Source organism: Mus musculus, chromosome 6, assembly GCF_000001635.26.
Source record: "Mus musculus strain C57BL/6J chromosome 6, GRCm38.p6 C57BL/6J".
Lineage (NCBI taxonomy): Eukaryota > Metazoa > Chordata > Mammalia > Rodentia > Muridae > Mus > Mus musculus.
This window is the reverse complement of record NC_000072.6, coordinates 15,078,850-15,102,876: the sequence shown is the minus strand read 5'-3', so window position 1 is coordinate 15,102,876 and position 24,027 is coordinate 15,078,850. Positions and strand designations below refer to the sequence as shown.

The 24,027-nt window shown below is 34.6% G+C and overlaps 1 protein-coding gene across 2 annotated transcripts in view; it reads right to left on the bottom strand.

Moving 5' to 3' along the window:
- Positions 1–24,027, bottom strand: part of Foxp2 (forkhead box P2) — a 540,629-nt gene that overhangs the window by 339,101 nt on the left and 177,501 nt on the right. For both annotated transcript variants that reach the window (NM_053242.4, XM_017321341.1), the window contains exon 3: positions 18,302–18,395. The gene's annotated coding sequence lies outside the window, so the exon portion shown is untranslated. The remainder of the gene's footprint in view (positions 1–18,301; positions 18,396–24,027) is intronic.

Sequence of the window (24,027 nt, the reverse complement as noted above, 5' to 3'; positions counted from 1 at the left end):
TTGCAAAATTGGGTAGGAAAAACACACAGGGCCTCCAATCTACACAAACATCTCCAGGAAATTGAGGAGAGTTGGGATCCGGGAAGTGGTCTTCCTCATGGAATAGCACCCTAATTGTTTTGAGAGTACCTAATGGCCAGCCTCAAATGTAAGCTTTTCAGATGGAGGTTATATATGAGGAATTATATGGTCTCTCTATGACATTTATCTTAGCCAATAAAATAAGTCAGGACATACAGTAAAATTTGAAGACTATAAAGAAAAACAAAACCATAAATAGCCTGAAAACAATGTTCCATTCATTTGATTTCCATTTTGTACACATCAATACAACTCTATCAGTTTACATAGATGTCTTCCAAATTATGACTCTGTTGTTATTATTCCTCTATCATTACATCAGCATAGACACATTTGGTAGGAAATGTGAAGCATGTTAACAGATTCTGCTGCAAAAATTTACTTTGTTGCAGAACCTCTCATCAAGTAGAAAAGAGGTTTGGTTTGAGAATATTTCATCCTGTTAGCACAGGGTAGCTTCAAAACGGCTACCCTCCTGTTTCCACCTCCAGGATGCTAGTATTACAGTATTACAGATAAGGTTTCTTCTAAAATATATTCTTCTGTCCATTGACTGGGTGCAAATATCTGCATCTGATTCTTTCAGCTGCTTGTTGGATCTTTCAGAGGGCAGTCATGATAGGTTCCTTTTTGTGATTGCTCCTCTTGGAGACAGGGAGGAGGTATGGGATGTGGAACAGCCAGAGAGACCTTGAGGGGTATAAAATCTGAAGTGTAAATAAGTAAATGAGTAAATAAGCAAATAAATAAAATATTAAAAAAAGAAAAATATTCTTTACATTTGTATTTGTGTATTGCCTGCTTGTATGTATAGTGTGTGTGTGTGTGTGTGTGTGTGTGTGTGTGTGTGAACATTGTCTGAGGAGGACAAAAGAAGAGTGTCAGGTCTTCTGGAACAGGAATTATAGTTAGTCCTAGATACTGTGTGGTAGCTCAGAAGAGAACCTGGATCTTCTGGAAGTGAAACCATTGCTCATAGCTGCTGAACGATGTTTTCAGTAGCACAGATGGCTTTTGAATTCTTTTTAATTTATGTGTGTGCAAATGAGCATGAGTGATTATATATGCAGCATATCCTTGCAGGATTCAGGCAAGGTGTTAGACCTCATGGAAGAAGAATTAGAAGCACTTGTGAACCTCTATGTGAGCACTGGGAACCAAAGCCACTCCTTCTACAGGAGCAGTAAGTGCTCTTAAGTACTGAGCCACCTCTCCAGCTTCTTTAAAAACTATTTTTAATGAAAAACCATATTGGTAAATTTTAGACATTTATTGTCTTTTTGCCTCCTTTTAAATAGTTTCTGATGGGATAGGAAGCCATCAAAATAGTCCCTCTGCTACACAAGTATAGCAAGTAGGATCCTTACATGCCCCACATCTCAAAAACATGGTGAAATGTCACTAGTAAGTTCTTTACTCTTTTCTGACCAATGGCTTTCACCCAATGGGAAGCTCTGGCAACTGGTGAGGGATCAGCTTTTTCTGTTTCTTTCTCTTGCCATGATAGCATGCATCCTGGTTTCAGGTTTCCTAATTGCAGCCCATGTTCTGTTTTTAGAGGGTGGAGTTGGAAACGTTCTGTCTTTGTGTTGGGAGGAACCTCATGTTATGGGTGAGTCTGACAAATAATGATCAGGGTAACCCAAAATCAGAGGTGATGCAAAATGCACTATGAATACCGTTTATGATACACTTGTTGAAGATTCAGAAAATGACCCCTTTTGCTTGCCGTTTGAGGAAAAAACACATCTTTCCTGCAACCTAGGATATAGTGATGATAAACTCAAATGTTTTATGTCCCTATGAAGTATTGAACTTGGTTCCATGACACACAAACAAAGAGCAAAAAGGAGGAGAAAGTTGGAAAAACAATATTGTAGCTAGCACACTGTCGAAGAGTTGTAGATTGTCAGCAATATATAGAAATGACCCAAGAGAACACATGTGATAGGGATGAAATCTACCTGATTATAATGGCTCCACATTGAAGATGAGGTAATTTGTATGCAATGGTAAATAAAGGGAGGCATGAAAAGGTATATTCTAGCCATTATTATAAATATATGCACTTTTATGGAAATAACCTATTCTACTCAGGAAATGAATTGTTGGGTGAACAAATAGTCTAATCAACAAATTAGAAGTGACATAACCTAAAGAACTGAGTTGGAGAACAGGTGGTCATATAAAAGTCTGCTCAAGATGCCCAAAACGTTCTCATTTAAAGACTTGAATCAGTCTACTCCAGGCTTTTCTTGTTTCCATCCCATCTCTGCTGTGTGTATCATGGATGCCTTAAATGGAACAAGATAAACCACAGTGCCTCTTTCACTCCAATTTCTATTGCTTTGTATCACATTATTTTTCAATGTAACACTAATAATTAATTTGAACACTGCAGTTAACTATACAAAGACATTGCCTTGCTTGATGAGTATGTGAACATAATTTGGTCTACTATTGTATATGAAACCAACTTTAGTTAATGAAGCTATACAAGCAATATGTACTCAGTAGAAACTGAATTGGAAAAAATTACTATCTATCATCTCTATCTTTCTCTCCATCTATCTATCTATCTATCTATCTATCTATCTATCTATCTATCTATCTATCTATCTATCTATCTCTCTATCTATCATCTATTTATCTATCTAATCTATTTACCTATCTATTGATCTAACTAATTATCTATCCATCCATCCATCTACCCACCCACTCATCCATCCATCCGACCGTCCGTCCATCCGTCCATCCATCCATCCTTCCATCCATCTACCTATGTGTATGTATTTCTCTGTGTGTCTATACGCCTGCACATATGTATTAGTATGCATGTACCACTACATGTTTGCAGAGGACAGCGAACAACTTAGAGAAGTAAATTCTTTCCTTCCATCAAGTGTGGATCAAACTCAAGTTGTCCAGGTTAATGTCCAAGCATCTTTCCTTCTGAGAATCTCATTGTCTTTCTATTTCTAGTTTTTAACTGAGATGTTCTGTTGAGTTGGTGGTAACGCTTCCTCTCTCAGTGCTGGACTACATAACAGGCTTGATCCTTTGCAGGTAAGCTTCTGTTGGTGAATTCATATGTACAAAACCCATGCCATCTTCAGAGGACAGCATCTATGTTCTCATGAACATAACTAAGTGGCTTAATAAATACTATTAATCAAAGACTAAAAGGAGGCTATAATGTTAGGAAAAATATGTGACTGTGGAGGGTGATTCATGATAGGAACTGGAGGAGTGGATATGATCAAGACCCATGGTATACATCTTGAGATTTAAAAAAATATATATTTTTGAAGAAGTGTAAGTCTGCCCTAACCTACCTATGAGAGGCTACTTGAACAAAAACAGAAAAAAAAATTACAGCTGTAACTCAATTTTATTCTGTGATTTCATCAATTAAATGGTTGAATAATAGGGAACTAATGAAAACACTGAATAATTAGAAACAAGATAATGGAAAGTTTAATATTATCTGAACCACTTACTAGTTGTGTGGGTTTTGGTAGTACTTAAAATTTATGATGTTCAGAGTTTTCATCTGTAAAGTAGATGCTCATGAAAGTTAAATTGGTTAAATGGGGAAATGCACCAAAAATAGTGCCACAGCACTTGCCTTGCTTTAACAGCACTTCTTTCCTTCCGTTCTCTCTTAAATCTCAAGAGGATTTCCTATAAAATTCCCAGAGGAAATATTTGAACATTGAAGCACCACAGTTTGGAGTAAAGGCAGCATAAAGACAGCACTGGTGATCTGCACTGTATCTGAGTCATGTTAGGAAGAATGTGGTATGCATGTGGATGGCATAAAGGCTGTCAGGGTTTCGTTCATCGTTTGGATAATTTTCCATCCAAAATAAGAGCATAAAAGACCAATGAAAGAAGAAATGAAGACCATAACAATTATAAAATAAAGAAGGCAGCATTAATCTGATTCTATATAGTCATAGCAGAATGGAGAGCATTATTAGAAACAGAGTTGGGAAACTATTATTCATCAAAATATTCTGTAGATAGGGACACTTATGTGCAACACATGGACTTGAATACTATCTTATGACTTAATAGTCAAAGATGTCTTAAAGGTCTTCAAAATAAAATGGGCTACTGCCCATTATTGTGGAACTATTGACAGATTAGAGTTGTCGAGAAAGGGTATATCTGTGATTTTTTAAAGTGTGAGTACTGATTAGTAAGTGTCCCTGTTGGATTAATCAGAAAAACCAGTGAAGTAGTTAACCTCCTAAAGTTTACCAAGAACTAAACAGCATACGAATAAGCAACACCATGCTCTCACAAGAACAACCCTTTCCTAACTGTGAGGGCATCTCATAATGTTGAAATGGAAATTTAAAATTATATATTTAATTATCTATATATTAATTGCTTTAAAAATCATGGAAGTTATCATGGATCACCCAGTATAGCAGATGTATCACGTAAATCTTTAACTATAAAAGGCAGGTGGAGAAGGGCAATTTCATATTGACACATGATGTGTCAGTCATTGCAATCACTGAAACCTGAGGATTCCCACAAGCTACAGGATGTGGGCAGAATCTCGAAGTGTAGCACTTTGGAAACAAGATTTTCTATTAGCGCCTCTAGAAAGGGCTTTGACCATGGTACATTTGACTTCAGCTAAACTAAATCATATTATACTATAAAACTATAACAGTAAACAAAAATTTGTCTCATCATAAATCATTAAGTTTATACTAATATCTAATGGAATGGATAGGACCTATAAGAGTGTAGTGTTTGGAGGTAGAAATGACTTAGCCATGACTCTTTTACTTGCTATATGAACCATAACATTGACTATCAAATTTGCACCAGATATATTCCTTGGTGCTGTTATTTATGTAGAAAATTTAGGGTATGGCATATTTTTGGAACAAAAGAAAGCTTGCTTATCTTTTTTTTTTAAAGAATGATAGACTTCCGTAGTTTGAAGACTCTCAACTACTATGAGAATTATATCATCTGTGCTACCTCACATAACTTATCTGGTCTACCTCACATAATCCATGAAGTAACTAGGGACTAAGGCAATAAAGTTAAATACACTTATGTTCAAACTCCTGCTATGCTGTAATAGGGTATTTCTTGATCTAAGAGTTTGATGAAAGAGAACCTATGCAACATGAAACAGTAATTGGCAGACAGACTGTGAGAGGAATAACATGAAACCTAGAGTAGGTATTCTTTCATTGATCTAATAGAGCATCAAATACCTTATGACTTTAATATGGAAATGGCAATTTTAATTAACCATGAATTAAGGGTACAGCTAAAAGTGATGGCTAGTTTAACTTTATTCATGAAGACAAACATTAATTTGAGTGCAGAATTTGGAACGTAGCTGTGAAAATGCGAAGTACATCAGTCATACATCAGAATGTCAACTTGACATTAAATAAATTAGTATGTGTAAAGTGAGTAGAAGTCTTTATATACATATATATATACATATGTATGCATATATATATGATCAAAATTTTTCAAAAATTATTGTTTACATTTCAATTAAACTTGGTCAACACTAGTGAAAATTCCATTCAGTTTAAAATTTCTTACTGTAATAATTTTCTCATAAATAATTAAAATATATCATATGGAATAAAACAATATGTTGATGAGGATTGTTTTATTGAGATTGTATAGAGAATCAGGAACAGTGCTTCAGACAAAAGGAATTCAAAATAAACCTCAAGAATTTAAGTGAGATCTATTTCTACATTCTGATGTTACTGAATTCGCCAATATATTTAAATAAAAGAAATCTGATTAATGTTAGCATTTAATGTAAGTAGGAAAGATGTGATGCTTTAAAGCAATTATCACAAGGAGATTTATTCACAGAAGTAAATATAATACTTATGAAACATATGTAACATCGACATAAGCTATTTCCAAGAGGGGTGATTTTTTTTTCTTCTTTTCAGTGAATGTTTAAAGCTTTCCTTCAAGCTCTTGGGTAATCTATTGATCTGTGAAGCACAGTGCACTCTAGGGAGGCAATTCAGTTGACGTTATATCAACTGATGAGATGAATAATGATCATACTATTTGGTAATTAAACGTCTTACAAACCTTTTAAATGACTACACATCAAAAGAGTCAAATGAGGTCAAGCATATTTTATTTTTTTATTCCCATACTAATGCTATTAACAATCTTTAAAAATATCAAGATTACAAGAGCATACTAAAATTAATTTAATCTATTTAAAGATAAGGTATGCAGTACTGTTTGACTACATGTAAAATATGTGTTCTGCATACAGAGTCATTTCTATTCTTGTATTTTGTTTTTAAGGATTTGATAAGAATAAATGAAACTATATTTTTAGGATGAGTAAGAATAAGAAAAATATTCCTAACTAATATTAATAAACATGAAGTATAGTAAAAGTTGTACCACTTGCAAGAAAATAATTTCAAGCTAGGTTTTTCAGGATATAGTTACAAATTCCATTAAGAAATAAATACTTTTAGTAAAATTGATATATTTAATTTGTTTTGTCATCAAAAATGAGCATCTCCCACCACACATGTACTATTCTCAAAGGGATTAAATATTAAAGTTTAAAATGTAACATGGTGGGGCAGGACTCATCAGTTAGTGGTTAAGCTCACAGGTTGCACTTCTTGGGGACCAAAGTGTGCTCCTAGCACCCAAATTATTGCTAATAACCATCTATAACTTTAATTCCAGTTGATATAATGTACTCTTTCGGCTTCCACAAGCACTGGACACATATGTTGCCCCCACACACGTGCCAGCAAACATCAATAAATGTAAAATTAAAAAAAGTAAGTCTTAAAATTATTTAAGCGTAAGTAATATACACCTATATTAAAGGTCTTTTAAAAGGCCTTTGTAAACCTTCAGATATTTTCTTTAAAATATCCTGAGAAAACAATCCTACAGTAAGAATTTCAAAACCTTTAAAGCAGAAGCACTAATCTGAAATTATATAAATTGTACTGTACTATACATATTGAACATTCTATTAATCACTTCTTTTATTTTAATCTTGACACTTATGAATCATTAAACCATAAAAGTACTCAATACAATTATAATATTAAAACATAGATAAAAAATTTCAAATAATTGATAATACAATTTAACATCATAGTTTTATGATTTTAGTTGGAAATTGGTTATTCTTTTAATATTCTGACTTAGTATGCTATTCTTTTGTAAAAGAAGTATAATTGTCATTATGCAATTAAAGTGGGTCATGAAACTGACCAAAAGATAAACAAGAACAAAAATAAATCTGTCCAAATAGTTTAAGGAAACATATTATTCCGAAGCAGAGAGGGTGGATGTATTCTGATGTCTAAGAAAAGGTGACCAGGCTAGGTGTTGGAAACATGAAGATTTAAATTAAATTTCCCATTAAAAAAGGACACTACTGGGGTAAAATGTTGTCCAAGGAAGAAGAAAAGCCATAACCCATGTGTTGGTAGTACCAAGAGTATTATTTCAGAGTCATTTTCTATTTTCACACGCAGCTTAATCAAGACAATACAAACATCCCTCAGCTGCTTTTCATTAGCTAAGTGTTGCTGTAAAACAATATGTTCTTTAATAATTCCTTCTTGTTTCTGAATCATGTGTCAAGGTCTTCCTTTGTTACTTGCCATTACTGATACCCTCTTACGTATGAACAACACTTCTTCACCATCTTATCCAATACAAACTTCAAACAGCTCAGTATTATCCTTCAAAATCATACCTTTCAGAGAGTTCATAGATATTTACTATAAAATCCCTTTTGATTAAATCATGTTGCAGTAGTCGAGTACAGATATGAACTTGAGAAGAAATATATTCACCCAAACCTACAAAATCATTTCAGAACAAAGATTCATCTGAAATTAAAAACAAATTTTTTGCTTGCAATAACTTGAAAAATTGTTAATAAATGTGGATAACTTTACTGTTTGTTAATCATGCCACAATAAAGAATAAAGAATAAATTGAGGTACCATTCCAAGGTTGTTTTCAAATTCATGAAAAAACAACCAATCAAGCATACAAAACTTTCTGACAATATCAATGCCCATTTAAAAACCAAAAACAAAAAAACACACAATCCCCCAAAAAACCTTTCTTTACTTATCAAATATATGACATTGCTGAAATTTGAATGACACTGTATATATATCACAGCAGTATTTTTTTAGTTGTGTTTAGCAACTTCCAGTTGTCAATGTTATAAAGAATATTAGAGATTATGACTCAGGCATTCATCCATATTTAGCTGTCATTATGATTATTTTATAAGCAGAGCAATGCTATAACTGCTTCATAAAATCGTATGCAGTCATGACAATTACTACAGTTTATTTTATATTAATTGTTGAGGTTATATAACTTACATGTCTAAGAAGTTGCTTTATTATAAGTAAAGACAATAATGAAATGTTTGCTTCTAAAATTTGGTTGAGAAAAGACCTGAAGTTGGGAGAAATTATGTTGTAGAGAACAGGTATGGTTGGAGAGGAAATAGGGAGGACATGATCATATTTTATTGTATACCAGCATGAAATTCTCTAATATATAGAAAAAAATTAAAGTTGCTTAGCACATACAAAATGTCAGCTGGATTTAAAAGGAATGTCAACTAATCTGTTCCCTCTTAGGACAAATCTTAAGTTATGAAAGATACAAGGGACAAAGTGCTTTCTTGGTTTTATGAATTACAATTCTGAAAGATAAGTCATTTAATTGCTTGCAAGTGTGAAATATACACAGATATCGAAAGAGATAAAACCATTCAAAGACTCTTGACCTATGAAAGGTAAATTATTGTTGTCTTTGTAGATGCTAAATTCCTGAGCTAAAGCATAAGCTAAGACATACTGTATTGCTATTATGAGGAGTGCTCGATCAATCAATACTGACTTATGTGTATTTAGAGTAAATTCTATACTAGCCAGAGAGTTGAAAATTGTTGAAAACAGAGGGGAAAATTGTTTCTGGTAAATAGATTCATAATGAATAATATTTAACTGCAATAGAAAAACAAGAAAAAATAAGAAAGCAGCAGTCATATAACACCCTACCACACCTAAGTAAGCAATGATAACATTTTGGTAAGTAGAATTTCCCTTGTGAATAAATAAAATTTAAGCTTGTTATAGTAGAGTTTACATCTTAAGTATTATTGGTTATTTCATTGATGGGTATAGTATAATCATTTGATGATTTTTACTCCTATGGTTAAATAGGATGATTTAGCATTATTTAGAAACAGAAATCTATGTATTTAATTGCCTACTTCATGACACAGGAAGAGTTGATCTTGGGAAATGTGAACATTTCTATACTACCATGAAAGTGAATGTGAAATTATGCAATAAGTTAGTTACTTTGCATTATTTCTAAGCAACAATGGCATAGAAACCATACTCAGATGTCCTTATTGACTGCCTGTCTTTCTGGGAGATGAATGTCCATCTGGGCTTTCTTTATTAAGCTTCCACTCCACTTCTCTAAGCATGAGGCACATAGTGAAAAGTCAAAACAATGTAAATCAAAGTAAAAGTGCAGCCAGCCTCATGCTTGTCAATAATTAGAGGGAGTAGATTAGTGGGAATATTCATAGCCGCAAGGGAAAGAAGCATCTACTTCTTAGAAAGGTTCAATGCAAGAAGGAGTCATTTAAAGTTGACGTCAGCTGGTCAACATCTGTCTCTTCAAGCTCAGGACAATGTCAGGTTCCGTGAAGTCTGTGCCATGGACAACAGTGAAGTATATCTTACCAACTCAAGGCTGTACTAGAAAATGAAAGGGGTATATTGTACAGTTATCTGCTATATATTTGTAATGGACAGAGATGCACATACATACAGACATGATGTGAAGACTAGAGAATGAAGCTATTTCATCATTTATACATGTACATAATAGACAAATCTAGAATGAAGCAAAGATAATGTTTCAGAATGCACAGGTTACTAAAAATTGTAAAATAATTATAAAGATATCATGTTCAACTGACCAGATGAAAGTATTTCATACCAACCTCTATATGTGTTTATTTAATTTTCAAGAATATTTTCTTTTTCAGTCCATTTTTCATTTGAAAGGAAAATAGATTACATAAGTCAGAAATTGCTTCATTTAGATTAAGTTAATTTCAAGCTGCTTAGTCACCGTGGTTCAATCACTTAATAGTTGTATTACACTGTCAGATTTCTTCACTTTCTGATAGCCAATCTTTCATATATAAATTGAAGTTAGTCATGATAGTATGCATCCAAAAGACCAGTAGTATGTGTATATACAACTGAATTAATTTACATGTAGTTAGAACCCAAAGTACTGAAAGATATCAATAATGACAAATTGTATAACAATATTAACAGAGAAGGGCATTTTTAAAGTTCAGTTAAGCACAAGAGTAGTAGCGAATGGGGAATGAATAGAGAATGGGTAAATGTCAAGAGGAGAACAGAATCATGATCAATAAATGTTCCTGGAATACTACAAATCCTCTCATTCATGGTTCAGAATATTTCTGAATGTTTACTGCTAAAGGAAGACTTTTTACAGTCTCAGTATTATCCACTCTTTATTTTAAGGAAAAAAAATCATCCGGGCATAGTGGTGCATGCCTTTAATCCCAGCACTCGGGAGGCAGAGGCAGGCAGATTTCTGAGTTCCAGGCCAGCCTGGTCTACAAAGTGAGTTCCTGAACAGCCAGGGCTATATAGAGAAACCCTGTCTCAAAAAAAAAAAAATTACAAAAAACAAACAAAAAAAATCAATTAACATGTACTTTATTAAGTTGCAGGCAAGCTCAAACTTAGACTTAAAGAGAAATGAATCATTGGAATTCACAATAAAATGTATTTCTGGATGGAAGATAGAATTTGGATATATGTTGACTAATATGAAAGAAATACATATACAACACCAGAATAAAAGGATGTTCAGAAGCTAACATATGGAGGTATTTAACAAATACTGGATAAATAATTGAATTCTATACTTTACCATATACATTAAACTAGAAAGTCTTTCAGTTTTCTTCCAATAGAACACAAAACATACCTATTCTTAGACATTCCACAAATATACAGAGACAGAGACACAGGAACTTCGAGCATGGGATAATCACATGGAAGAAAAACAAAGTCACTGTCAAGTACCAAAGTTTCTCTCAATTGTTAACAGAGATAAATGGAAAAAAGGGTCAATCATTTCTTTAAGGTGACTCATTGTGGTGGTAGAAAATCAGTGACTGGAGGCAGGGCAACAGAAACAGGAGGATTCCAACAACAAACTGACAACTCCTTCTCTGTCACTTATCTCCCCCCAGGGCATAGGTCCCTGAGGCTGTAATTCTAGTGTTCTAAGTTTTTGAAATCTCAAAGCTCATCCCTAGTGACACACAATCTCCAGCAAGACCACACCCCATTCTTTTTTTCCAAAATAGTGCCAACAACTGGAGACCAAGTATTGAAATGCTGGAGACTTGTGGGGGAACCTCAAGGAAACCACTACAGCATCAGATGCACTCGCTAGCATTTTATAGAGTTTCAGAGACTAAGGTCACTCTAAGCTTTTTCCCCTAAATTATTTAAGATGACAAGGCATACAAAATGTTATTTTGTATTATTCTTTGAAAAAAAAATTCTGAGAGCTTTTCTTCCCCACAACAAGCAACATGTGAAACTCAACAAAACCAAAACAAACAAAACTTCACAGGATATGTAACCCCCCAAATGTTTCTAAACTTGAACACATAATCTTTATTAATGAATAAAAGACTGAACTTTTGGGTTACTGTTGGTCAGCAGTGGCCAAGAATCACAGCTATGTGGAATCTTAAGATTCTGAAGTGTACTTTGAAAATTCCATTCATTTGTGTTGTTTATTAAATTCTCTGAGACTACTGATCCATGCACTTAACTGTTATAGAGAGATAAAAAAGAAAGTCCTCAAAACATTGTTGTTTTAATAACTTTTCCCTATTGATATTTCACAGATGACTTATTTTAATACAAAACAACATCATATAGTAATAATTTCATTTAACATTTTATTATACTTTTTAAAAGTGAGTCTTATAGATCCAATACTAACAGGAATATTTATCCTGTCTTATACTGACCACAAAATGTATTCGATCTCACTGCTTAGTCTTTTTCATGGGCTTAAACCTGCCAAATTATTCCATTTGATTTCAGAGAATTCTCATACAGCAATCTATTTTATTTACCTTATCTTCAATAAAATGGTCCAGTGACCATCAGCAACTGAGACACCCTTGGTTTCAATCAATCTTCAGGCAAAGGCATCAATCTGTATTAGACCTACTGTGCTGGGAGTTTCAGCAAGAGGTCAGAATAAGGCAGAAGCAGAGTAAAAATGAGAGCCAAGCTTAATAAAGCCACTGTGAAGAGAAAGGCCTCCTTTGGTGCTCACAGGCATGGGTTCCACAATACCAGGTGCAGAGCTATACACATGAAGACTTCCTTAATAAGACTGACAGGTAAGAAGAGGCACCGACCTCAATCTTTATTTTACTTTTCCGTAAAATCTATAGTTCTATTTACTCCTCTATTTCCCAGCAGACAATAATAAAAACACTGTTACAATCATCAAACCCCTACATTATATAATGGAGGAAAAAAAATTAAAAAAAAAAAACTAAAACTCCTAAGCCCTTCTGTGGCAGTTTCACAGAATTACTAAAGCATCAGCAATTTCAGCAGAAATTTCCTCACAATTTTGGGTGACATTTTAAATATTGTGGCTGGATTAGGTTTTCACTACAAACAATCAGAAAGTTTGAGTGAGAAATTATTTTTGGCAAATGCTATCATTAAAGACCAATTCCAAGAAATGAGGGGTAGAAATGTTAGATGCTGTAAAAATGTCTCCCAAAATACAAACTTTGTAATAAGCAATGCTGGTTCATATTTGATATGGGCTGTAAAAGCAGATTATTGTAATGGTGCTCTTCCCAGCAGATAAGACCATTAAAAAGGTACTTAATGTTCAGCTGAATTGAAAAGCAGGCCAGTTATAAATTTTGAGTTTTTTTTTTTTTTGCATGTAACAGCATCAAAATTTGCAAGTGTTTATTTATAAACTGTAAATTTAAAATTATAAATAAAAACTATTTTTACAATAAGAAGTTGCATTTTTCATGGTCTTTTCCATATGGTAGAGGATTTCTGTTCAGCTAATATCCGCATGTCAGCAGCAATGAAATTGAGAATGAGAATTTAATATCACAGTTCATACAAAACAACAACAAAAGAGAAGGGAAAGGAAGGAAGGGAGGGAGGGAGGGAGGGAGGGAGGGAGGGAGGGAGGAAGGAAGGAAGGAAGGAAGGAAGGAAGGAAGGAAGGAAGGAAGGAAGGAAGGAAGGAAGGGAGGGAAAGATATTACAGAACTCTTATTTGAGGAAACATTCTTACCTTTCTGGACACCAAATGTATAATTTTGCCAGTGAACTCAGCACTTCAAAAGGTCACTCAAAACACCTATATATGCTTATCTAGGTTCTCCAGCTTAAATCTATTTCTTAAGACCCCCATAATGACGAAGAACAACAAGAAGTTTCTGCATATTAATGTCCTATAAAGGTAACAGGATTTATATCATTCTATGCAGATCTTCCATAAGAGCATGCTGACTGCACCAGTACACAAAGACACCTGGTCCTAAGTGCAGCCCTGATACTGATGTGATCACTTGAAAAGATGTATAAAGTGGCCACTCACATGTTATAAAATCAGTATTCCAGATGAAGTTTAAGCGTTTCCAGTTTATCCCCACTTGGCTCACAATGTTATAAATATACATGTCTATGCTTTGATTATGTTTGCCTGGGAGATCATCTATTTAGTTAGTATTAACCACCATACTCTCCACAAAGACAGAAATAGTACTAAAAGTTATATAAAAATAGTTTTTAGCGTGATTTATTTATTATTATCTTAATAGGAATTATATATTGACATTTAAGAAATTGTCCTCAAACTTCGTAAAAGAAGGAAGAAAAATATTAAAAACTCATAAAATTAATGAAGACAGGACAGGCACCCAGTACTTAAGCTATCACTAAGTGGTTTACAATTAACCTTCCAGGAAGTTGTGATGGAAAAGAGTAGGAAAGTGGAAGAGGCATAAGGAAAACCATAGGAAAAAATCTGAATTGATGCTTTCATACCTCTTATGATTAAATAAGAAAATGCATTGTACTGTCTTCACTACAGTTTACTGCTGATGTGAACAACCTGCTAAACATGTAAATGAAAACCGAATGAGAAGAACAAGCAGAAATTGAGACACCTATGAAAGATGTTGGAGTGTCCCTATTACAGACATCATCTGTGATCAAGTAGTTCATGCCCTTCTAAATGCAACAGTTTCCTACAGTGTGGAATTCTGAAAAGTCATTTTTAAGGTATCAACTAGCCTAGGATGACCTATGTATAACTCACTCGGAAGCCCACACTAGCTTTAAAGTCATGGTCATTTTCCTATCTCATCCTCCCATTGCTAGAATTACAGGCATGAGCCACTCCCATCTGTCTACAGAAAAAGTAACTTTTAGAATCACTCCAACTCCTTAGTCCATTCAGTAGTGGGAATATTCAAGGGAAATTTCCTTGAAACATCATCCTTAAAGTAAATGCTGGAACAGAGACCAAAGTTCTAAAGCAAAAGGTGTTACGTATAATTTACATATGATATACAGATATAATTGGCAGTGACTACTTATTAAGCCAGTACTACATGTAAGGTTTTTAGGTATAATGTATCAGTCATCTCTATTAGTCACTGGAGAATAAAGCCAGTGATCACCTGACTGTCAGAGCAATGTTATATGGGAAGACTCTACAAAAACTATCTTTCTAGTCACCTAAAAACAGAGAAGAAATGGGAAAAAATAAATTTGCTTTAAAAAGACTGAAATAATGGAAGCAAACACACACACAAAGGACTATGAATTGCCTACAATGAAGGCAAGCACAAGGCATATAACTGAAGATTCACATTTATGACTAATATATAGAACAGGTTAAGTAAGTTTTGTATGATTACAGAGAGCATACTATCAAAATAGGCTGTCATCTGGTACCACTGAAATAAGGAATGAATTTTCAGAATCATTAACCCTTAATGCTAAAACACAGCTAACTGCAAACTTTAGGTGGAAGAGAAAGACCCAACTGCTGACAGGTTGGTGGCAACTTCTGCATAACCATCATTAAAGGAGTGGAGCTGCTAAATCACAGAGGTAACATCAGTAGGAGGGCCAAACTGAAGCCTGCTGAGAGCACAGAGATTGGGCGAGCAGACAGTGACAACCAATCAGGAACTGCCCCTTGGAGAGAACTCTTTCTTGGAACCAATGGGACAACAGTGAAGGGCATAAAGGATGCTCCCAAAGAATGAATTAAAAGATCTTACTGTCACAGTCTCACCTGTTGCCAGAGTCTAAACTGTTGATTCTGTACTTTCTTATCCACTGTCCCCAGCGGGACATTGGGTAGGACAGAGGACTTATGCAACACAAACTAATCTTTATAATAAATGAAAAGGTTTCTTTTCATAAGCATAATCATTTTAAACTTTAATATAATAAATTGTTCAAATTTGAAATTTGAAATTACTATAAAGACACAAACAAATCAATCTAACAACCAAATCTGTGTTTGTAATTAATTTATTCTTCCTGTAATATCTCAGCTTCACGGTCTAATAATTCTATAAATGCTCAAGAATAAAAGCTTCTCAAAATACACTTTTCTGTTATGGTGAGCCTCCAGCAGTATGCATATGCATTACTTACAGCAATATGTGGTGAAGGATCATTTAGACCTGTGGAAATGAGGACAATCACTACAAACACATCACTACCAAAACTTAATTAGAAAGTTTCAAGAAGTTTTGAGAACTGCACAAGAATATAAATTCCATTCCTGGAAAAAAGCTCCATCATTTTTTAAAGTAATTTATCTCCTGGTACATTAATAATCTTCAGGTAACTACTGCTTTATTTTATTTACTTATTTATTTATTCATTCATTTTTATTTAATTTTAAACAAAGCAAACAAAGATTTACTAAAGACAACTTAGTAGGAACCACGAAGCACAGGAGTGATTCCAAGAGTCTGGTCTAAGTGTCATTTCAACTTGAAAGGCTAGAGTCCAGACATTGGTCTTCCTTCTTGCATATGCCAGCAAGATTTTGCTGAAAGGACCCTGATATAGCTGTCTCTTGTGAGGCTATGCCATTGCCTGGAAATACAGAAGTGGATGCTCACAGTCATCTATAGGATGGAATACAGGGCCTCCAATGGAGGAGCTAGAGAAAGTACCCAAGAGCTGAAGGGTCTGCAACCCTATAGGTGGAACAACAATATGAACTAACCAGTACCCCCAGAGCTTGTGTCTCTAGCTGCATATGTATCAGAAGATGGCCTAGTTGGCCATCATTGGGAAGAGAGGCCCCTTGGTATTGCAAAATGTATATGCCCCAGTACAGGGGAACGCCAGGGCCAAGAAGTAGGAGTGGGTGGGTAAGGGAGCAGGACAGGGTGGAGGGTATAGGGAACTTTCGGGATAGCATTTGAAATATAAATAAAGAAAATATCTAATAAAAAAAAAGAAAGAAAGGCTAGAGTCATCTCAGAAGAGAAAACATGCACTGATTAAATGTTTCCATAATGTAGGCAGCTGTGCTGTGTACATTTTCTTAAATAGTGATTTTTGTGGGACATCCGTGTCCACTGTGGTACAGCCCCTGGGCTGGTGGTCTTAGGTTCTTTCAGAAAGTAGGTGAGCAAGTCAAGAAGAGCAACCTAATAATCAGCACAGTTTCTACCTCTGGGTTCCAGCAAAGGTAATAGAGTGGAGCCAGCATGAGCAGTGGCGATAAGATATATGTTCTGAGGCTTAGGAACAGTCCAGAAGATCGGGAGTGAATCTCTGACATTGGACACCGACTTACTTAACAGTCAGAGCTGGTTTTGCTTTGACTCTGCCCTGGTTATACCCTACTGGAATAAGAGATTATTTAATTTATTTGGATTTTACAGGGATCTGTAGTTCATAAACTTTGAAATTTTAAAAAGATTCTTGGATCATTAAAGAAACGGGACTTTTAAAGAGATTGAATTTTAATTTTTTTTAAATTTGTAATGAATGTGAGTCTTTTAAATTTGTAATATGTTTTATGTTGTGAACCATATAAATTACCTTGGAGATAAGCATAGGAGAAAGATTATATAAAATGATGTATTGGTATGTCATCAGGGAAGAAGTCCCTTCTTTTAATATAAATCAAAGCATCTCTGCTCTCATACAAGTACATACTTTTTAACAGGAAGACGAAAATGATACTATCCAAAGTCATTCTAAAACTTGAGTATGTCAGTGCAACCATTAACTTTCCTGTGAATGCTAATATATCACACAATACAAAATTTTAGGTGGTAAAAGCAAGTATTTCAAAATTTCCATTACTAATCATTAGCAATGAACCACAGGTAAATCACCTTTGCACATCACTTGGATTCTTTGTTGTCTACTTTCTCCACTTGTCAAATGAAGATTACCACCTCCGCTTCACTTCAGAAAGATAATTAACGAGAGATTGCATTCAAAACAGTTCATATTTCTTTGAAAATTATAAAATTTGGTGAAATGTTCAATGACTTTGGGTTCTCTAACATTATGTCATAGATAAAAAATAGCAATCGAGTTCTAACCTAGCATATGTCTGACACTAGGTTTAATCTACAATAACACACACACACACATACACACATGATCACAAATATACACACATGTGGATTCACACACATATGCATGCACACTAGTAATGCTGAAAATACTAGCTCTTAGAAGCCAGTACAATCGTAGCAAAAACATACCAAGTAATTTTTCTTGCACAACCATACATTTTCAACAGTTCAAAATAAAGTTTCAAATTCTTTTGCACTAATATTTAAAAAATGAGAGCTACCAGAGAGCAAGTCACATCAAGAGTGATAAGAAACCATATGGCTATAGCTTGACACACCTCTGTGGTCCACTAGAAACTATACAATATTGGGCAAATAAACTTAACCAAAATACTCAGGAGTAAATTAAACATTAATATACTAGGAAACATAGCACAAAGAGAAAGGAGTTATTACCAAAACATTTACCTTTCTCTTTCCAATCTTCTACACACCTTTCAAGTCAACCTTGGAGTGGAGTCCTAAGTTCATTCAACTCCAGCATCACATTGGAGAAGAAGCCCTGTGAGTAGAGATAAATAAGTGTTAGTACTTTGAAAATTAGCTTTGTGTATGTGTCCCAATTAGTACAGACATTAAGCAAAGCAGAGCATATTCATCCTAAAAACGTATTGCTTAATTCATTCATAATTTGTAAATCTTCAAGTCAGTATGAAAAGCATTAGATTCACTTTCAGTTTTAGAACTTTAAATTTCATTGTTGAGAGTATACAAGATACATTGCCAAGAGGTTTATATTTCATTCCTCTTCCTTCACATATTTGGAAGGTTTAAACTTTTTATGATTAAATTTAATAATTTATAAAATAAAAGTATTTGTGCTGTAAGATACCAACAGAAAGAATGACTGACTTCAGTTGCCTCTTCAACACATACTTAATAAGTTATTTAAGCCTTTCCACAATTAACAAATTCGTAGTAATCATTTTATCCTTTTAGCTCATTGCAAAGCTTATTATTTCAATGAAATTCGAATTTCTATTTTCATGTCCTATCTCTGACTCAGCCAGTTTGTTTTCCTAGTGTCTTCCTCTTTAATCTGAAATATTTGTCTCATAATCTTTCTTTGGCTAAATACATTTGTTTAATAAAGACACCAAACTTTGTAGGAGATATAATTATGTAAATAGAAAAATATTTTAATTTAACCATCTAAACTGATGAATGGGTAATTATGGCATAGCCAGATGAATCAACTCTTCAGTTGAAACTGGAACACAACAGAGTACAGTATTTGATCAACAGTGTCTGACCCAGGCATTGAACTGGTTCGAGAAGCATCATATGCTATCTCTACTGAGAATCTGGACATTATTATTTTAAAATAATATTTTCAAATATATTTAAGCTAAATAAACCTATATTCCAGTGAAACCTTAGTAGCTTAAAACTGAAGGGACATGTTTGAACTACAGTGGCAAATGCTCAGTGCTACCATAACTCTTTCCCAAGTGTCACTGCTGTGCCACAGAGCCTTAAGTTTCTACTGATCATATTTCAAACCATCATGTTAAACACAACCATTAAGGTAGACTGAGGACATGAACAGTAGGCAATTCAACTTTTGTCCTTTGCACCCTACCATTTCTTGTTCTCTCTTTCTTATATCTACATTTCTCTCAATATGAAGAGCGTCCACAAACATGGGCTTACTCTTTATATACATTTCTCATGTTACAGTTTCTCCCATAATTATTTCTGTATCACACCAAAGTATATTAATTTATTACTAAAATATAGATGTCTACATCATTTCTTAAATTCATATTGGATTTTTTTCTTTTCCTGCGTTCATTGTAAACAATTTTCTAAACCATTCTACCAGTTTTTCTCAAGGTGTGGAATCATAGTGACTCATGTTCTCTCTCTCAAACAAATAATCATAGGTTTGTAAGGGATATTTTTTATAGATGACACACAGTATATAAATTATTTTAAAGATATTATATTGTTGCTAATATACTTGAAAGACTTAAAAGAAATTCTATAGTAGTCTGTTTAGTGTGCATTAGGCATTCATATGAGATCAATATAACATCAATTGTTTGTAGAAACACTGCAAACAAGAAAGTAGGTACAATTTGGTGATAGAAAGTTATTCTTTCTCCTGAGTGTTGTGGATTTGCTTTGGGTGCCCAGATTACATGGGAATTCATACTTCTACATGTAAGACGCTGCAGGTTCCTGTGCCCAGTTTTTCTAACTGGTAAATAAAGATGCTGGAGGCCAACAGAAGGGCAGGGAGACGGAGATGGGGCTTTAGATTTCCAGACAAGAGAACCCAGGGAAGAAGAAGGATTTAGAATTGCCATTGTCTGGAAAGCAATAAGATGCAGGATTGAGAGCTATAGAAGCAAAAGCATAGAACCATGTAAGAGCTGTGGAATAGCAGTCACAGCATCTCCCCACCCCGCATTTGGGTCTCGGGTAGAAAAGATAGAACATAAATTTTAGTAAGTAATAATTCAGAAGTATTGGGAGGGAGGCATTAGTAACATGAAAGTCTGGGAATGAGTCAACCACTGTGGTACTTAAGGCATATTAATATAGAAGGCTGCCTGTGTCTATCATTGAAAATCCAGAACATTGGGCAGGTTGCTAGGAAGCATGATTCTAGCAGTGGGGCAATTTGAGTAGCTATAATAACTAAATAAAACATGTAGGTGTATGGGGAGGTGAGAGGTCTAGGATGCGTTGGGCGGAGGGAAAGATATTATGTGTGATCTGAACTGAGAACAAGGGTATGACAAAATTTTCAAAAAAAGAATGAGGGTGGCAAAAGTTGTGTTTACAAAGGTTCAACGCTATAAAGTTACCAGCAATAGAAAAATACTCATAGCAGTTTAGTATCATGATTCTGACTGTAGCAACAGGAATTCTATAACGTAGGAGTGTTTATCTGTTAGCATCTTTGTGTGCTATGAATCTAGACTACTGCTGTGGAACATAGTAAGCAACCAATAACTATTCACTGAATGGATGTATTATTCTATGAACAAAAAACTACAAAGCTGAATAGGTGTGAGAATTAAAAATAAATAAATTTTAGGTAGAATAGAGAGTATATTTATACCAGAAAGGAGATAAAGACTTAGGTAATCAATCATTGAGTTGAAAGGAAAAGGTTTAGAGCACCGGTGTTTCCTTTATGAATGAAAAAAAAAACTAGGCTTGCAGAGTAAAGTTACTCTTCCCAGAGACCTGCAGAAGAAGATGACCGTGAACTGAACCCATGTCCTCTGTCCAGATTACTGCCTGGGATGCCAACTGCCTACTCTACAGAAAACAACAAGAACAACAAGAACAACAAAAACAAAACAAAACAATACCTTCCACTCCTTAGAGGTGCAAATAATCCATTAGATACAACACACACTTTCCTTGACTCTCCTTACTAAAGAAAGCATCCAGACATCTACATCTGCCCACTATGGAGTAAAATGATCCAGAGTAGCTTCTCTTTTGGAGTCGTTTTCCCCATGGACTCATCCTCTCTTACCTACAAAAGACCTTCGATGTACACAGCATTCTATACTTTTCTACTCCATTTGATCCTTTGATAGTGATCAAGATTCTTTGTCCAGTTGTCCTATTTTATTGAATAAGGGGCAGACAGAGCATAAAGGGAAGAAAGAACAGTATGAGAGAGAGAGAGGTGAAATAAATGGAAGGAAGGTATTATAACATCTTGAAATTCATGCAAAGAATTGAGGAAAAAGCATCAGCCCCATACCACAAATCTCTCAAACACAGCAGATCTGTTTCGCAGTGTGATAATTTAAAGAAGCAAATTCCTACTTTCAATAACTCCAATGGCATTCTTTACAGAATTAGAATCATGCACACACACACACACACACACACACACACACACACACACACTTTTAATTTTTAGGAAAGAAAAAGACTAGTGAGCAGAAAGCAGGGAGAAGAGAGAAGAGAGACAAGGCATGAAATCTGTAAATATGAACAAAATATAACTGAATATGTGATACCATCATAAAGAAATTCATTGCACTGACTGCTAGCTTAAAAATAATATGGTCATTCCTTCAGTCTCTGTTCCGAACTTTGTGTCAACAAGATTTTGCTGACAGGAGCCTGATATAGCTGTCTCCTGAGAGGCTCTGCAATGCCTGGCAAATACAGAAGTGGATTCTCACAGTCATCTATTGGACGGAGCACAGGGTCCCCAATGAAGGAGCTAGAGAAAGTACCCAAGGAGCTGAAGAGGTCTGCAGCCCTACCAAAAGAACAACAATATGAACTAACCACATGGTGGGACTCGTGTCTCTAGCTGCATATGTAGCAGAGGATGGCCTGTTTGGTCATCAAAGGGGTGGAGAGGCCCTTGGTCCTGTAGAGGGGACCAAGTAGACGGGAATGCCAGGGCCAGGAAGCAGGAATGGGTGGGTTGGTGAGCAGGGGGAGGGGGAAAAGGATAGGGAGTTTTCGGAAGGGAAACTAGGAAAAGGAATAACATTTGAAATGTAAATAAAGAAAATATCTAATAAAAATAATATTATGGGACACCAGAGTAAGTGAAGGAGCACATCTCTGATTCCTGCCTGCTCTTTGGGCTCTTCTACTTCTGTTGGTTTGCTTGTCCAGCATCAATAGGATGGATTTTGTTTTATCTTATTATATTTTATTTTGTTATATTCTGTTGTTATCTCCTAAAAGCATGCTATTTTCTAATAAGAGACAAAAATGGGAGTGTATCTAGAGGAAGGGGAGGTAGGAAAGATCAGGAAGTAGAGGAAGAAGAAACTGTATCCAGGATATATTGTATGAGAGAAGGATTTATTTTCAACAAAAGTAGAAAAGTAAATTCTTAGAATGAATAAAATTCTCCTGTGATTTTTCAAAGACAATAAAATACAGTGCATTACCCATTGTCTTAATTCAACACACCACAGTGTTACTTTTCTTTAGAATTTCAATTTCAATTAATTAGGGATACTTATTTACTTATTAGGGAGTTTATATAAATACAGAATACTGCTTTTAAAAAGTGATGTAGTGACTTTAATATTATTTTAAGAGGACTGAATCTTTATATTTTGTGTTTATTAATAGGTTTATATTATAGTGGTGACTTGATATGCTACAACACTATGAAGTATAAACAAACATATAAGCTGAAGAGCTAGGTGACTGATTTCTTCTCAGGTTGGTTTACAAATTAGTGTTTGGTCATTCAAATAGTCTACAGAGGTCGAAATATTGTTCTGGTAGTTAAGGAAATCTTCTTTAATTATAATAATGACAAATATACTACCATTTATCTACATTGGATAAAGCATATGTACAACAGAGTATGTAAGTCATATTCCAGTTATTGTGATTTACTCTCTGGTTAATAGCATAGGGATATAAGAAAGCACAGTAAATGATACTTTAGGTACCACCAAATTCTTTTCAAACACCAGTAAGATATATTTAGAGACACTGAGGTAAAATAATGTTTGCCTTGAAACAACAGTTTCACTGAATATTGATTAATATGAATATAGTTCAAATATTTATTGAAGGGTGTGGTGGTTTGCACAGGAATGACCCCCTTCAAAACATATGTTTAAATGCTTGGCCCGTAGTAAGTGGGACTATCAGGAGATGTGGGCTTGTTAGAGAAAGTGTGTTACTGTGAGAACTGGTTTTGAGGTTTCATGTGCTCATGCTATGCCCAGTGTGACGAACAGTTGCTTCCTGCTATTTATGGATCAAGATGTAGAACCCTTATCTTCATCTCCAGCACCATGTTGCCTGCATACCAACAAGTTTCATGCCATGACTATAATGGACTAAACCTCTGAACTGTAAGCCAACATTAATTAAAAGTCGTCCTTTAGAAGATTTTCTATGGTCATCATGTCTCCTCACACCAAAAAACACTAACAAAGACAAAGGGTAAGGCTATTTTATTTAGAGTCATTGCTTATGCTTGTTACATTTTTATTGAAATATTAAAAAATATTTAAATATACACTTTAGAAAGATGATTCTGTCAAAGAACGTAAAAATCATAATTAAATAAGAAAACAGGATGAAAATATTGCTAACATAGGGGGAGGGAAATCAGACTATATAGAAAGGTACCCTGCTAGGACAATTACTTTTATGGTCTCCACTCA